Source organism: Haemaphysalis longicornis, unplaced genomic scaffold (assembly GCF_048455015.1).
Source record: "Haemaphysalis longicornis isolate Haplotype H1 unplaced genomic scaffold, Haemaphysalis longicornis Haplotype H1 scaffold_20, whole genome shotgun sequence".
NCBI classification, from domain to species: Eukaryota; Metazoa; Arthropoda; class Arachnida; order Ixodida; family Ixodidae; genus Haemaphysalis; species Haemaphysalis longicornis.
The window spans coordinates 5,489,150-5,504,977 of record NW_027526296.1 but is presented as its reverse complement, the minus strand read 5'-3'; the positions used below and the strand labels follow the sequence as shown (position 1 = coordinate 5,504,977).

The following is a 15,828-nucleotide window of genomic DNA, read 5'->3' as shown; positions in this document are numbered from 1 at the left end:
ACGACGTATCTATTTACACCAGCTACGGAAACAGCTAATCCGAGAAGGCACGACGTCGAGCGGCACTGCAGCAGCCGTGCAAGGAAGAGCAGGCGCTCACGTTACGTGCGCCGAGCCACCGGCGTCTCACCGGCTACGGTAATGCCGGCGGAAGTGGCGAGCGGGTATACGTCGCGTGATTTACAGCTTATTTTTGTTCTCTCTTTGTTTTTTCCCTCACCGTACCCTGATAGTGTTACAGTCAAAGCGTTGCGAACACAAAATACTACTTGGTTTAATTTCGAGAGAACTAGCCTTTGGTAACTCACCCAACTGAATTCCAGCCATGAAAGGCGTTTTGTTTTAAATGACAGAAATAATTTTTTTTTTGTCAAATTTCGCTTCACACGACATTACCTTGGGCGTAATAGGGGATACTACGGACACAGTAGTGCTCTTCGATTTGCAGTCGCGGACTCACCACTGATTGTCCCCGGGTAGTCAGAGGATTCCCCACGCCATGGATACATGGGAAAAACGAATGCCGGACTGCTTCTCGGGGAGTCCGCGGTGATTTCAGGACTGATAACAGAAGAGCGCACAGTTTCCAGTAGCTGCGGCGACATGTCTGCGGGAGAAGCGCAGCGAATTCCCACTTTCTGCCTCGACGTCGTCACGTAAACGGCAGGATCTTCGCTCCAAAGGCGCAATGAACGTCACTGCGCCAGCAGGCACGGACGCCCTCCATGCTACAAAGAATTCTTTTGCTGCTGCCGCAAGGGAATTAGGGAACGACAAAAGCTCATGCAGTGCTTTAGTTACTGCTATAGGTTGTATTCACTGGCGAGGCACGCATGCAGGCAACCATGTGAGTGCGCCGTCACTGGTGACTCCGGGCTCCGCGGGATGGCGGCACTTGTCCATGCTAAGCACATGATGTCGGTTGGACGTTCCAAACTAGCCCACCGAACGTAAAGTAATGCCTCGACTCCTATGTGAGTGCGACTAATAACGTATCTGTTGACACCACCGTTCAGAATCGGGTTAAAATGAAGCAGACGACGCACGTCGGTGTTTCTTTTTTTTTTTTTCCGCGGCGTGCAGGCGCAGCGGCACAAGCCGCGCCATGTCCGTGGTGCTTCGGCCGTGTCTGTTTCAGTATTGCCAAGAGAAGAAATTGGCAGCTAAAGTTTTCAGTGAATACTCGATGAACGCTTTTTTTGCACTCAAATTCTTTTTCACCGAGTACCGACGCAATATATAGTTCTAACCTGCTCTGTCGTTTTGCACAAGGAATTCACGCACTATGTGAAAACTGTTATTAGCGTCTTATAATTTAGCGCCTTTTATTTTTATTAGCGCTAACTTTTATTAGCGCCTTTCGCATTTTCGCTGCTGTTCTTTATACTCCGCAGCCTTTACATGAAAATCATTGGTATGTTCAAAGAACCGGCTTTCTTCCGATCCATTCAGTAATGTCAGTTCAGAATCACGTTACTAAGAAAATTATGTGCCGAGATTGTCCTATTTCGTTTAAATTAATGTTGAATTTGTGTACTATCTTAACCAGATTTTTTTTCAGTGGTCCTGCCGTCTCAGTGTCCTTGAAATTGTGGCTACGGTTTCGTCATGCTGCCTTTCAGCACGCTTTTCGCAGGTGCAGGTACCCTTCATGTGAAAGGGATGTATACACTCTTTGCCAAAAGTTAATGGGCCACCAAGAATTCGAAGCAAAAGTTTAGCCTTCAAGTGTTAACCGGATTATTTGGTGACGCAGTAACAACGTGGTTTCTCCAACTTACTGGCATAAAGCGTTTTAGTCTCACTCGAGAGGAAAGCTTGCGTGTTGAATTCTTTGTGGACCCGCCGCGGTGGCTCAGTGGCTAAGGCGTTGCGCTGCTGAGCACGAGGTCGCGGGTTCGATTCCCGGCCGCGGCGGCCGCTTTTCTGATGGAGGCGAAAAGCAAAAACGCCCGTGTGTACGAGATTTCGGCGCACGTTAAAGATCCCCAGGTGGTCAAAATTAATCCGGAGCCCCCCACTACGGCGCGCCTCATCGCTTGCGTTGCGTCGGCGCGTTAAACCCTACAATCAATGAATTCTTTGTGGTCGAATAATTTTTGAAGTGACCCTAGAAAGCTTTGACAAAAACTGTAGACGGTGGAAACAAATTGAAAATTAAACTAAAAAAATCTAAGGAAGCTTGAACTCATGCGCAAGACTTGAATCGCGAAGCTCTTGTCGGTGAGCATTGACGGATACATAGGTACAGTCGGCAGAAGGCTTGTCTATAGGGAGGCGAAGCTAAAGTTTGCCGGGCGAGGGAAGCGCTGCCCTCTCCCCGGAGGGGGAGTACGCCGGGCCGGCGGCCTATTCGGCACGTGCTTTTTTCGCTGCGCGCGTGCTGCATTTCTCGCGCTAGGAAGAGGGCTGGGTAAAATTTTCTTTCGACTTATGAAAGCATACACATTAGCACGTGTCCAGCAAGTTCGGTTTAAACGTAGAGTAGTTACTGAATTCCTTTTTGTCGACGTTTGCCTTGTCGTCTGCTACAGACGCACCGCCTGCTTCCCGCCGCTCGACCGGCAGACTGCCCCGACGATTTTAAGGGGGGAAACGCGTTGTTCGGCGGTCGTCGGTTGCTCTTTTCTTCTGCAAGGCGACAGCTGTTCAGCTGGTCACAGCGTACTTTTCTCTTGTTTGTTACTCCCTTCGCGGGCTCGCGCTTCTGACATCCGGACTTTCTGGACTGCAGAAACACTGACGCTTGCAAGAAATGTAAGATAAACGTGATTGATTATGGTTAATAGGTTATTTCTTACTCTTGAAACAATCAGCTGCATCTTATAAAGACGCATTAGAAAGGCACACGCTAATTAAGGGGTGCGCTGACAGCGCCGCATTTCCATTTTACTTGTCCTTGAAGAAATGTTTGTTCGCAATGTTTGTCACCCGCTTGGAGTACAAGTATGGGTTAGCGTGACAGTTCGCGGAAACAACAGAACAGCTTGTGACGTATAACTTTTAATTACTATAATATACAGAATTTGGTGTATAGCTCTTTTAATTACCAGTATTTTTAAATGTGGGAAAAAAGCGAACAACGCGGCAATCCCGTCCGGAACCCAGGTCACAATGACAAGATGGACCAGAGCTACTACAGCCAGGTAAATCGCTAGAAACTATTTTTTTTCCACCCATGCAAAATGTCAACCTATTGTGTTATATATGGACGATATCGAACGGCACCAGCTAAACAACTCCGAAGTTCATTTATTATAGCGGAAAACAATCATTGGCAGCATGCATTAAAAAAAGTGTAGAGGGGAGGACTCGTTAGAACACTATTTCGCATTTTCAAAGCCGGGTAATGTAAACTGAAAGCACATAGATACAAACAAAAATGTGTCAACTTATTTCACCTGTCGAACCGCAGTGATCCATGCTTACCGTCTATCCTTTTGGTGCGCTTTCGCGGGGAATATGCAGAATTTAACGAATGGATCCTCTTCTTTCGCCTTGTTACTGTCGTGGCAGCTGACCATGCAACAATATGGGGGGTTTGCTTCGCTTTCAGTTTCATCTTTTCGTTTCGGGCTAGTGAGGAGTGTTCCCGCCGCTCTTTGTACATACGTGCTGGCTTAAGTGGCTCGCGCAGCCGGCGGTCGCCTTTTGTTCGCATTCGTGAGTAGGGGGCTGGATGCCTCAGGCGGTGCGGGAGACAGCGCGAGCTGCGCGTGCACTTGCCAGACGCGGAGGAGATGGCCGCCGGGGCGCTCGGCCGTTCGAGCGGCGCGTAGCAGACGACAAGACATGCACCGGCAAAAATGGACCCAGTAGCTACTCTACGTGTAAACCGAACTTGCTAGACACGTGCTAATGTGTATGCTTTCATAAGTCGAAAGAAAATTTTACCCAGCCCTCTTCCTAGCGCGAGAAATGCAGCACGCGCGCAGCGAAAAAAGCACGTGCCGAATAGGCCACCGGCCCGGCGTACCCCCCTCCAGGGAGAGTGCAGCGCCACCCGGCGATCGTTCCGGAGCCTATAACGCTCGAGCAACGTGGTCCGGACTGCGCGGGAGACACCCAGTGATAACGCCTGGTTTGAGATAGGTAGAAAGTGAGCATGCGCGGCCCGTATCAGTGCGATGGCTGTGTCTTTCTACGCTGTGGCCGTCGCCTTGGCTTCCACACCGCTTGACCGTAATAAGCGGTGCATGCCTGCGCTGCCGGGCCGGGAAACAAAATCGGAGATTACCCGCCTTAGCGCGCGCTGTGCGAGTTTTAAGTGCGAATGCACTTTATAAGCGACCCCAAACCATCCACCGCCGGCGTCGGCGGCGGCGTCGGCGTCCGCAGTGCTCCTCTATAAAGAAACAGCATCCGGCGCCAGGTTTCGATCCGCGGACTTTGCGGCCGCAGCGCGACGCTCTACCGACCCAGCCACGGACGCGACGTGATATCAGCGTTAGTGACGCGCCTTATATCTTTAACGCATTCAAACTACGTCGTCAGCGGCGTGCGTTGGCGACTCAGCGGCGTTATAGCGGCTTGATAACTGCGTGGTGTACACGTGATACTACAAACCCGATGGAAGAGATGGAAGAGAAGGCGGCGAGGCGGTGGGCTGCGGGGGCCGAGCGCTAGCGCCGCAAGCGGGCCGACAACCGTACATTCGCACTTTCACATTCTCCCCCTCGGGGAAATGCGGGGGAATTTTTTTTTTCGTCTGCATTAGCTGTTCGTTGCAACAGCTGTTCATTGCGTAATCGCTCTGCCAATACGCTGCGTTAGTACCGCGTGCACCACTATCCGATTTCTGTGCTCGGCTTCGCACGTCACTGCTGACGGGCTAACGACACAATACATAATGCACTGTGCAAGCGATCACTAACCGATATCGAGTCGCTCTAGAACACCGGCAGCAATGCGTTTTCATCTTGTTGCTCATTTTCTCGCACACAGAAAGAAAACTCCGGTCTAAATTGCGTAAAGCGCCGCGAAAATTAAGTGTTGCATGTAATTAAACAAAGCCAACGCTGTACTAAAAATCGCCAATTTCCGCTATTGTTTCCCGGCCCAGCAGCGCAGGCAGCGCTTCTCACGGCAAAAGAAGGTACGGAACCCATGGCGACGGGCACGCGACAATGAACCCAGACATCACGCTGATGCAGGTCGCGCATGCTCAAATTCTACCGGTCTCAAACCAGGCGTTATCACTAGATGTCTCCCGCGCAGTCCGGAGCACGCCGCTCGCGCGTATATATAGACAAGCCTTTTGCCGACTATACTTTCAGTAGCACGTCCGGCCTTTCGGTTCACGGCCGCTTCCACGGCAATGCGAACTATCTGCGGCCGCGCCATGCCGAGAACTGCGAAGGCGTTGCGCGCGTGGTCTTTTGTACTGTACTGAGCGCATGCGCATGGCGATGCGAGCTCTAGCGCAAAGGGCTCTCCTACGATACTGGGCGCATGCGCACGCTCCACTCGAGTGTTGCGGCGGCCGCTACCACGTTTCTTTTCGTTGCAGAGTGGGTAATACGACAGCTGCGCGACGCCTACGTGATAACGTTCCTTGCGGGGAGTTTTCGGCGCGCACGAACCCCGAACTTACGGCCAGTAACAAAAGCTCCGCTGTTAAAAAATATTGGCCGCGTATCTGCTCCTTTCGTTGCAAATGTCGTCAAAAGTCTTTATCGGCTTTTGCGAAGTAAATGCCTCCCTTCGCTTTCCCGCTCACCTCTCGTGTTGTTCCTCTTGCGTCGCGCTCCTACCGAGGTAAAGACGCCAAAGGTTTGCTTAAATCAATTTAAATTTCCCGCGTTCCACTGCTCCAATCCGGGTGTCTCGATGCGAACGCTGCCGTACGGCGAAGACGCGCGTATACGCCTCGAGCGCGGCCTGTAGGGGCGCCACTGAAATCCCCCTAGCGGCCCGTTTCTAAAGCAGCCGCGGGAGTCCGCGCCCCGCTTCCCAGAGCCACCGCTGCTTTTGCGGCACGTTCACGACTGAGATTTACCGTTTGCGGGCGTTTGAAATCCATGTTTATGTGGAGCAGTCACTCTGTTCGCAAATGGGGTGTGTTTACGAGAGTGTAACTGTTTCTGACGCGATCTTAGTGTGGTATATTCGGTCTGCATAAGCGCCAGGTGTGTGCCACAGGCCAGCGTCGCGGAACCGGCGTATGGTGGAGCCGCTTGTACATACACTGACCTGAATTTACTAGTGGTGTCCCCGTAACCACCGGTTCCTCAGATCTTCATGCTACGGCTATACACTACGATTTAAATCGGCTTTGTGCGCTTACATAATCAGCGGAGCACTCATACCTGACAGCATGCCAGTTACGTTTGCCAATATTATACCTCAGATATTGATCACTACCATTTACAAGCCAGTCTGTGTTAATTTAGGGAATATTCGACGAAAGTACGATGGACAATGCATAATTATACTCGGGGATCAGCACACGACAGAGTCGTCTTGTCGTGAGGTGATCGAGCGCCCGCAAACATTCATCTGCTACATATATCCTCTGCGCGCAGGGCGGAGACGGGGTTAGAATATAATCCGCGGCCGCGACTAAATGCTTCTGCGAAATATCGTCATATGGCCCACGGAGCCTGCAGAATAAACCAGAAACTGAAATCAGAGGACCTTATCACATACCACACTCTGCCAACGACACCTTTCATAGCGTAATTGTTGAACAGCCTACCCTGTATACTTCCAAAAATGCGTCCGCCGTACGATCAGCTAGCTCTCCGTTGAAGTAGAAAAACAAAAGGAAAGTGAACACGAGATTTGTATGTGGGATTACTAAACCGTTCATTGCTTGATTACGCTCCGCATTTGTACACAGCGTCCCCCTCCCCTTCCCCCCCCCCCCCCACCGATGTTTCACGAAAAATCAGTGCATTTCGCGTATAGTTAGTTGGTCTAGTGAACCATACCTGGCTTAAGTTTCGACGAACGTCTTTTAGCATGCCAGAAGCTGCACTGTTTTTTTTTTATTTATGTTAGAGCTATTATTCCACAGCATTTTTTTTTTCGTGGTTTCATTAACTTGCCTTGGTTCTTGCTATATGGCGTGTGTGGGCACATATTTAACGACGCAGAGGCTTGGAATTTACTTAAAATTGTTGCATGGTTTATATTCTTAAAGCAGGCATTAGTTATTGTCCGGGATTGGGTAATCACATCCCCGAAACACATTTTTCTGCGACGGACATATTCGAAACGAAGCCGCGTTCGTTGTCCACGCTGCAAAATGAAGCCAACCTCTCATTGTGCCAGTATCAGGTCTAAACGAAGCGGCAGTAGAATTCATTTGTGCCTGATGTTTTGGAGGTGACATGGGTGATATGTTGCTGCCGTCGCCGACGCCCGGAAGAGCGGCGACGAAGCGCGCAGAACCGCCTCCCCGGGTAGCTCTTGCAGGCGATCGCGTACTGTACGAAGACGCAGCTGCTTTTTAAGTGACCTAAACGTACTCTTTGCCTATGTACGTCACCATAACATGTTTTTTAGGGCGCGGAAAGGCGAAAAGAAGCGAAACAGAACCAAAACACTGCACGAACCCCTATCAGCCACGCAGCGCAAATCCCGTCAACGCCGCAGAGAAGCGGCGGCAGGCGGCGTAGCGATCGCGAAGCTCGAGGCGTATATTGAGGCGCCCTACTTCAACGTTTATAGAACCGCGTTTCCCTACTCCACGTGCGTTGCAAGCAGAACGTGGAACCTTTCTAGTGAAAACCTTGCGTAATTGTTGCCGGTCGATTTCTTAAAATGGCGCCAGAAGCTATAGTGGCGCGGGCGACAGCAGGCGACGGCGGAGTGAATTCTTTTTCTGCAGTTGATGAAGTATTTAATTTTGCAAAAGTCAAGAATGGTTGATTTTCTATAGAGGAACACTGGAAATATCACTTCTGTATTGATTTGTTGTCTCATATTTGCGTAATGTCTTGTTCTTCTTCAACAATGTTGACAAGTATGAGCATTACACCGGACATAGACCGGTAGATTTAGCTGCGACTATATAAGACTATTGCGCAGGCACTGTTTTGCTTTGGCCGGGTGGCTGAATCGAGTCACAGACAGACAGACGGACTGACAGACAGACAGACATACAGACAGACAGACCAAAATTTCGTGGTTTAAGTAGCCCAAGAAAGACTATCATCTTTAAAATCGCAGCAGTGGCGGCTGATGGGGACCGAAGCAGTCGATCGCGGACTATTTGCGCGAACGCCGACGCGGCGCCGATGTTTTTTTTTTTTTTTTGGTTCTCATTGGAACACTGCTGCGCCATCGGAAGAATTCAAGCTGCCATTTCCGCCCGTCTGCAGGCGTCGTGCGCGCAGTGCGGGAGCAGAATTCCCGTCGGATGGCGAGATTCCCGCATCCGAGCCGTAGTATAGTGAGCCGCGGATACAGAATCAAGAAGAGCTGCTGTCGCAGGCGCCGCTGCAGATGGCTCGTATTTCACGCTGCGGCCACGCGTCGCCGGCTGAAGCGGACGCCCACCGAAGCACATCTGATCAACACCCCCGAGACATCCAAATGCCTGCGCCATTCTCATGGTTACCGCACTTTTTTCACCCACTTTTCTACAAGCATACACTGTTGCTCGTAGCCTTTTTTGTCATTCCGGTCGAGCATAAGGCATCCCGGATGACAACATAGCCCGTGATTACGCACTCACGGCTTTCAGGCTCAGGGGTGTTGTCGTATCCCCTCTCTCATTCCTTGTCTGCGTATCGCGCCGCTCGAGAGCACAGCGCTGCACTGCAGTGGAACACGCGGGCTGCGCGGATGGCTGGTTTACGTTCGAAACGGGTGGACGAGCCTGGAAGCCAACAATCATTTTCTCGCCGGAAAGCACTTCTTCCTCTTTTTCCGTCCAGTTGTCGGCTTCTCGTTTCCTGCCTTACAGCATCCGTTGGACGCCGGCTCGTAGACTGCTGCAGTTTCGCTGCGGTGGACGTGCATATAGGGATCTATATATATTTCTCGCGTCCATGAGCAGCTGTTTTTAAAAGGCAAGGAAATCGGAAATAAGGCGCTTGAACGACTTCAGGCGAACAGTGGCCGAACATTTCAAATCCTTGGGAAATCCCGATCACCAGCCTTGCGTCACAAAGGGACAAGATCGGAGGCAACATTGCTGTACCGCATCCGAACGGGCTCAGCGAAGACCATAGCATGGCTATTCAAGGTGGGCCTCGTGCGATCGCCTCTGTGTTCGTCATGTGCAGTGATAGGGGATGTACACCACTACGTAATGTGTTGCCCAGAGCATGATGTCGAGCGGATGCTCTCAGCGATTCGAAAGCTGGCAGCCCCACACAGCACTCTGGACCAAATCTTCTTTCCAATGGGACATTGGATGCTGCGCATAGACGTGTCGCTCCTTCTACTAAGCTTTCTTCAGGAGACGGAACTGGCAAACTCGTGGTGAAAGGACACTTCCATTGACTAATGAGGAAGAGCTTGGGCGGAGCAATTGCCGGTATATCCAGCCAGGCTAACCCCGCCTGATCCCACACAACAACCACCACCACCACCAAGGCGGAATTTGATGAGGTGTCTTTTTACAGCGACAGTCCGCCGTCTGATTGGAGAACTCGCTGTAAAGCATTATGCACTCCGACTGTAGAAATGAAGCCTAACGCTTGCTCAGTACCTAAAGCAGCTCGTCTTAACAGACGCACGCAGACACAAAAAACAGTGGGAGAGGCTTTGCAACATTTCATTCCGTGTTGCAATCGCTCAGTGAAATCTACCACAGGAGAGTTAAAACAAATCAAAGATTCAAAGATTTTATTTCCTCAGCAGTATGAGAAGTCGGTGGGACTAAAGGCTACAAAAACATGACAAAGGTCCCAGCCCCCCTTTGCTACACAACGAATAAGCAAAATTGACAAGCTGGGAACTGTTCTCTGCGAAATAAAAATATAATAAACATGTATAGCACCAGACAACAAAGAGCAATAAGAATAATATACAATGAAGTACATCCGAGTAAAGTATACTAAAGTACAATGGGTCGATCCGAGTAAAACTATTATCGAGTGTTAAACACAGACACAACCACAAAACTAGGGCGATGAAAGCTAGCAGCTATGAAAATGGAACCAGTAGCATGTGCAACAAACCGTTCAAATACCGGAAAAAGTCAAGAATCAAGTGTGCTCTATCCGTGACGTGCAAAACAGGACCCCATACAGCAAATTATGGTACGGTTCCGTCTCTCACACGATGGTAAATGGCCCGAAATTCCATCTGTCCGCGTGGCCTAATGGATAAGGCGTCTGACTTCGGATCAGAAGATTGCAGGTTCGAGTCCTGTCGCGGACGTTTTTTTTTTTTCTTTTGATCTTTTTTTTTCTATTTAACTCGCTCGTCGCTGCGCACCGGTTTTCTTCTAAAGCATAAAAATTGACTGTCAAGCCAGTTCCCGGCATGCCTGCAACGGATAGTACGTATACTATTTTACGATCAGTGCTGTCGCCAATGCACTCCACGTGCGTGTGCTCGGAAATCAGCTCGAAATGCAATGAACTAAACAGAATGTTTCTGTACATGCTCTATGTATTAAGGTTCATCATCACAATTATCATCATCAGCAGCAGCTAGTTTCCGCCTTGTGCAGGACGTCTTCTCCCATAGACTTCCTCTTCCAATTGCTTCGCTAATGCAAGTCACCGATTGTTTTCCTCCTAAATTCTTCTAGCTCATCGCTCCGTCTCGTTTTCTGCCTTAACTAGTTTTTTACACCGTCCTGCAGTATCAATTCACCCACTAAGTCCGGACATCCAACTTTTGATGGTCCTCAGCATAAAAAAGTCGGAGATGTACTTCTTTCTCTCAAATTGAGGGGGGACGTCTTCCACACCGTCTATTTCCATAACCTATCTCACTCGTTCACTGTGTCTATACGTACATGCTACGCTTATCCTCTGACTTTACATAGCTCTTTGTGCTAATTTTAATTCCACGTTGCTTCTTTCTTTTATTTCACGTTATGGGGCAGAAATTGGGTGCCTTAAACTTGTACGTCACCAGTCATCACCGTAAGTACGCGCTGGTTGTGCACCATTTTTTTTTGGCAACGGGAGTTACCTACTGTTCTTCGCTTTAACGGGCCGTGAAACCTTTCTTTGTAGGTTTGCAGGTTCGTTGAAGGAACCCTTCGCTGGAAGAATTCGGTGGTGTTGGTGAAGAATCTGAAGAGGTGAGAAGACGATGATGACGAAATGATGACAAACAAAAACTGTATTTACAATTAGGTACACAAACATTTACAAAAGGGATGAGAAAACCTTTATCGAATAATTGGGTTGCGCCCTAGCTGTCCAAGCTTAGCGATCGACCCTTCGTTACGCCGTAGACGGCAAAGGTTTACGTGCACTAAGCAGGGAGTCTCGCTGGTCTCAAGCCCCAGCTAAGTCTGTTGCTCCCTATCTTGCCCGGGAATATCATCCCTCGCAGACATTGTATGCCGCGCGTCAAATTCGATTGGTCAGCTGGACCTCTCGAATCACCCAATCGTGGAGCCAAACTCCGCTACGCTAACTTGTTATAAAGGAGGGAAAGATGGAAGTAAGGGGCCCGAAACTGCCTGACTTGGGGTGTCGGCACCTTATCTCCACTGATTTAACGTGTTTTCTTCTTCTCCCCAAACTGCGGACGCACGAGGACGCGTACGCGTGGACGAATCCATTGGGCGCCACGGCATTCACAAAAGTCGCCGCCCGGGTTACACGCCGTAAACGAACCCCTCTGGCCCCGGCCCCCGAGGCACGTAACTCCGAAACAGCGTTTTGTTGCCCTTATTGGACGCCTAGTTCCGAAGCGTCCTAAACGAGGGCCGGGCTCCCCAAAAGGAAAACCTATTACGGCGGCGGGCATCACCAGAAACGGGGTGCCAATGCTTGACTCCCACACGCAGCCTCCCGGAGTGCTTATCTTACCTCTAATCTCCTCTCCGCCGGCATGGCAAAAGGCGTCAGAAGCACTAAAGGGACCATGAAGACAAAATACAAATTTAGATCAATAAAAAGACTGCTTTTTCCCGATAACAACGATACCTATTTCATCCCAAACTTCGAACAAGTTATGCAGATTTTAGAGAAAAAAATATTCAACAGTGGCGACTCCCTAGCCACTTTCCGGCAACTTTTTTATGACGTCACAGAATCTTGCTTATTCGATTGGCGGCCACCGAACTAAACCATCGCTAAGACACAGGACCCGGGACGGTTGCAGTGGGCCCTCGAAGTCAGTTTGACTTCATCACTTCAATGCTAACCTGCAGCTTACACACTGATAATTATGCTTCAGTGCTGGCCCATATGACGTCACCCCTGCCTATAACACGTCACAGTAGCGCGAAATTTGGCAGTTTTTAAATATTTCTTGTGTTTTTCCCGTTAAAAAACGTATTCCGTGGCTGGAATGGAGCTGAGTGAGGTACTGAAGCCTAACTCTTTCAAAATAAAGAAATTTGTGTTTTGTCTTAGTGACCGCTTTTTTAAAGCTCGTGGAATGTACCCGCAATCAGCACTAATTCCACGCTACATCTCTGTTGAAATAATCTGACCTTATAATAAAGTTTTCTAATAACTATGACTTTTTTGTGGCGTGGATCATCATTGACAGCTTGTCCAGAATAGTTCGATTATGCAACCGCTTATAGTTATTCATTGCCCAGGATGAAGGACGGCAAGGCTCTGTGCTTGGCTACCGTCACCTCCGATTTTTTTATTGCTATCTTTAGAGGCCTCCTCCGCGAACTCACTCAATGGGACGATATCGCTGTAAGTTCTATCTGATCAAGCCTCCTGACATCCCCTCTATAGAGACGCACCGTAAGTAACTTGGGAGATATGGTGCTTCCCCTTGAGAGGCATATCTCGTAACACAAAACTCGTCGCTCTGGTTGCACCCTCTAAGGTTTTGTCAACCTGTTGGTATCCATGATAGGGCATTCCCTTACTGCGCCACTTTTAACTAAAGTAATTGATTTTTCATGGAAGGGTCATGCCCGCACCGAGTCTTGGTATAAACCGCGGATTTCTGAATTGCCCTGCTGGCGGAGTAGAGGTGTGACCCACGGTCAAGTTCAAGTTTGGGTTTGACGCCGCAAAGCCATAGTGCCCCTAGACTATCAGGCGCACCGTATATACGGTGTAGGACTGCGGAATAATGTAGGCTACCTGAGCATCTCTCGCGTGCGTATAAATCGTGACACACAGGAAACCAGACAAACAGCCGCAGCTGCCGGGTGCGACCCCGCGTCTCCGTGCTCAGAAGCACAACGCCTTAGCCACAAAGCCACATAAGCGGGTATGGTACATCCATTATCGGGTTAGTTCTAATATCCACTGCAGATGAAGATTAAGGGTTTTGCTCATGCGGTTAACTATATGGCAAAGAATTTTTACACGACTGCGAGTAAGATGGTAAATCGGTAAAGGGTTCCGAAACACTTTTTTGCACAATTTACGATCATCTCAAACACTTTTACAACATGATCAATAAGCGCGTCCAGTGCTGAGATTAGGCGAATTTGACGAGTTCGCAGTTATTCCAGTGGGTATTTGCATACTCTCGAGGCACATCTCACTGTAACAGGACACAGAGGAGGGCTGCGGACACAGCACTAACAAATGAAGGTTTTATTTAAGAGGTAAACGTATATACCGTTAAAACAAACAAAACAAGCAAAGGATTACGTGTTCGAAAAACTAGCCTATCAAGACATAAAAGCTTTAGGCTGTGGGGATACTGGCGCCCGAGCCATTGCGCGGCGCTTTTCCCCCTCTCTTCTCCGAGTGGCCGGCTCGTCTCGACGCCACTGTGTAGAGCCGAGCCGTCTTCTAAAGCTCCTTCCTGAAGTGAAGGCTACAGCGACCGTTGCGGCGATAAAACACTGTCACGCAGCGGGGGCTCCGCCCTGGTGTTGGAGCTAACCTCACCTCATTGGCCCGTTTGAACGATTCCCGAACACCACCCTCGCCGGGACGCGAACGCGTGCCCTGCCAACACCACCTAGACTTTCAAGGCCTGCGGAGTGCCGCCGTGACGTCACAGGGCAGGGGCGGCCGCGCGCCGCCCGCAGAGCACAGAAGCGGAGGCAATGAACAGGTTTAGTACCCTGTCACTGCAAAAATTGTGGGGTAGTAGTATTCTGTTTCTGTTCCCGTGCTTGGACATGACCCCATAGTTTGCCGACCATGTAACGCCAAGCTGTGTTGTTTGAGTAAACATATCGGTGGCCACAAAAATCGTTTGCACTGTTGCTCGCGAATACTTTTTTGTCTAACCATTAACCGCACTAACTATATATAAGACAATAGTAAACTCCTCATTGATTACATTGTGGTGTATACAAGGGATTGAAATGTGCTGCACATGCAACTAACTTTCACGTTTTTCAGCTACAAGCGCAAACGATAAGTTGGACAGTTTAGAAGTGAAGTTATAAGCACAAAACATTAACACACGAAGCACACGAGCTCGTTTTGGATATTTTTGGGCAGTAGAATGCAATACATTCTAAAAGACTCGACGTAAAGCTAAATTTGAATTTTACCTGTTCTTATTTTAAATATGTTCTTTTTGTCACGTACCAACAGCATCATTACGATTTTGTTGTAACATGCACACCATATTCAACTTCACTGCCATGCGCCAAAAAGCGCTGTGAGAGCGTAATGCAAAACAAGACCGACAAATAGGATTATTATACGACTAACTGGCTGATCATTCGTGGGCGCCATTATAATACCCCTGCCATGTTCTATTGTGCACGGAGGTGTCTGCAGCCGATGCCTGTAAAAAGAGTGAGTTGGTAAGAAAAATTTTCACCTCAATAACGATTTTAATTTTTTTTTGAAATCCATTAGAAGCAGTCCTTCACACACTACGCTGAAACTCGAACGGGTCAGGACTATTTATCGCATTTCGCAGGAAACGATGCGACCATTCGAACTATTGCGCTTATCCTAAATTTGAGGGCATGTTGCTCCACATTCAGATAAAAGTATCACCACAAAATTACTCGAATTTTTTTATGGACCAGTTCACGTCAATCCTGAGCCATTTACTTTTTGATACCGCGCGTAAAGTATTTATTGGGGAATTAATACATCTAGATTAGTGAAACATGTGTTATTAGGACTGTCTTTGTGACTTCTCGGCAAGAAACCATTTTTTTGCAGCGAAGCATCCTAATGATGCCAGCTATCTTTTAAAAGCATGCAGATCGAACACTACAAATGCATTTATGATGACTTTAAACGGATTTATTGCACTAAAAGAACACCAGTGCTGCTGTGAACACAGTGACTCACTTGCTCAGCGTTTGAAGCTTTCTTTCTTTTGTTTTTGCGCTAGCGTCCGCGATCTTGTCATTCAGTCGGCAACAGAAGTTCTTAAGCAGAATGTTTGTACTGCACCACAGCACATGCTTCAGCAGGAGCTCACCCTGGAGTTCAGTGTAGGTGGAAAGTCTTCTCGGCGTATTGCACGTATCCATTTTCGTCGCTACTCGTCCTCTTGAGGAAACCGAAACACCGGCGCTTCACACTCTGGTGTGTAATTTCCGCGACACCACGGAACTGATCACTTGCTCGGCATCACAAATATAGTGCGCACCATCCCGGCAGAATGACAAATGACAGACACGAAAAGAAGCGTGGTCAGGATCATGCGCGCAGTACCATGCACGTGGGTGCAGTGAGAAAAAAAAAAGCTGACTGAGAACACAGCAGTTTCAGTTTACATGCGCTGTCGAAAATAGTGCGGGGTAGGTATCATTCAACCTCCGTCGAACTTGCTTGC

The 15,828-nt window shown here is 48.9% G+C and overlaps 1 non-coding gene across 1 annotated transcript; it reads left to right on the top strand.

Annotated features, from left to right (window-relative positions):
• Nucleotides 1-10,265: 10,265 nt before the first annotated feature.
• Trnar-ucg (transfer RNA arginine (anticodon UCG)) lies at nucleotides 10,266-10,338 on the top strand. Its single transcript has one exon. It is a non-coding gene; the product is annotated as a tRNA-Arg (tRNA).
• The last annotated feature ends 5,490 nt before the right edge of the window (nucleotides 10,339-15,828 follow it).